Source organism: Pseudomyrmex gracilis, unplaced genomic scaffold, assembly GCF_002006095.1.
Source record: "Pseudomyrmex gracilis isolate BER0280 unplaced genomic scaffold, ASM200609v1 scaffold_1952, whole genome shotgun sequence".
In the NCBI taxonomy this organism is placed as follows: Eukaryota; Metazoa; Arthropoda; class Insecta; order Hymenoptera; family Formicidae; genus Pseudomyrmex; species Pseudomyrmex gracilis.
In genome coordinates this window covers 3034-4834 of record NW_018022536.1, presented here as the reverse complement: position 1 = coordinate 4834, position 1801 = coordinate 3034, and the positions used below count along the sequence as shown (strand labels likewise).

The 1801-nt window shown below is 32.5% G+C and overlaps 1 long non-coding RNA gene across 1 annotated transcript; it reads right to left on the bottom strand.

Annotated features, from left to right (window-relative positions):
* Positions 1-407: 407 nt before the first annotated feature.
* LOC109862551 lies at positions 408-1479 on the bottom strand. Its single transcript, XR_002251155.1, has 3 exons — positions 1339-1479; positions 949-1112; positions 408-843 (listed from the first exon to the last, which is right to left on the bottom strand). It is a non-coding gene; the product is annotated as an uncharacterized LOC109862551 (long non-coding RNA).
* Positions 1480-1801: the final 322 nt, after the last annotated feature.

Sequence of the window (1801 nt, the reverse complement as noted above, 5' to 3'; positions counted from 1 at the left end):
AGAAAATTAAGAAAAATCTCGAAAAATGAGAATGGTTCTTATCAGTGTCAAACCTTTGCTGACAAACACAATGATTGTTGCATCGCTATGCAACATCCTATCAAGACAAATGAAATATTGGATAAACCAGAGGAATTCATTGAAGAAATACGCGGAGAGAATGATGTTGAGGAAAGTTGTTTCCTTTCTTCAACAAATATTGGACAATAGAAAACAATGATCTTGTAATTGTGGCATATATAAATTGAAAAAATCTTTCTTTGTTATAAAACAAAGTGATTACAAGGAATATTTTATTATAATTTACTGTGCTTTCTATAATATTTATATTAAAAATAAAGTAAATAAATGCTATTTTTATATTTCAAAAAATTGGTTACAATGATAAAATTATTATTATCTTTTATAATGATAAGTTCTTTTTATTTACTTTATGTAGTTGGAAGTACTTAAAACCTGTTTTTAACAAAGAGAGATTTTTTCAATTTATATATGCCACAATTACAAGATCATTGTTTTCTATTGTCCAATATTTGTTGAAGAAAGGAAACAATTTTCCTCAACATCATTCTCTCCGCGTATTTCTTCAATGAATTCCTCTGGTTTATCCAATATTTCATTAGTCTTGATAAGAGGTTGCACAGCGATGCAACAATCATTGTGTTTGTCAGCAAAAGTTTGACACTGATAAGAACCATTCTCATTTTTCGAGATTTTTCTTAATTTTCTACGACAGTTTTCTTGATCTTTTGAAGAACACGTACAAAAACGAGATGGAATTGCATCAAACTTTACACGTTTGCGTCTAGCAACAAATTCGATTTCTGATGGCTTAAAATGTATCTACAAAAAAATCACAAACATGCTGTAATTCTAACAATATATTGCATTATTATATGTTTATCTTTTGAAGTACAAAATTAGAACATATTGCACATTGCTACTAACCTCGCAAAGTTTTTGAGAACTACTAGGTGACCAGTTCTTGCTTCTTCCAACTGTAGCAATCTATTTTCTCTTTAAACTTTCATCATGCGGATATCTTACCAATGCATAGCCTTGATCACTTCTGTTTGAACAATTGTATGCAGTGCAACTTGATGGCATGGTGCCTGTGTAATATAAATACAATAAATTATTCGATTAAGAATTTTGTGTGTCACCAAATAACTGTTCACAAACTAACAGTAAATATATATAACCAACTTCTAAATATTTATCTCTTATATAATAAAAGTTACTTTTAGCTAATAAATACTTAATCATTCAATTTATAACAAATTTAAGTATATAATATCAAGTTCAAAACACAATTATTAATATTTAACGATTACTAACCTCATGATCCACCAACATCTGTCAATGCACTGGCGTCGCATGTCAAAATCTGCACATATTGATGCCAGCCAATCGCGGCATAGCTAGTCACATGACCAAGTTGGCGATTCTCTTTCCTAGAGGTTCTTTCGGAGCTTTCCAGCTACGTACACAGGCGACACTGTGTAACACAATGTCCATTAGTGTAAAAAAAAGCATGTCAGTGTGTGTCACTCACACTAGTGGACACTGTGTTGCACAGTGTCGTCTGTGTACGTAGCTGAAAAGCTCCCTTTAATTGTCTCTAATACAGTGTATGACAGTATTCCGTTGTTGGAAAGCACCCTATATCTATCTCTCTGTTGCTTCTCGCGCGGCCCTTTCTATGGTTAGCATATAGGCATGATTTCTCCATTAGTATAAGCAGAGAGAAGCCTGAGAACGGCCAAGAAACTACAATGGGTGTGTTTAGCCGAAGTTAGCG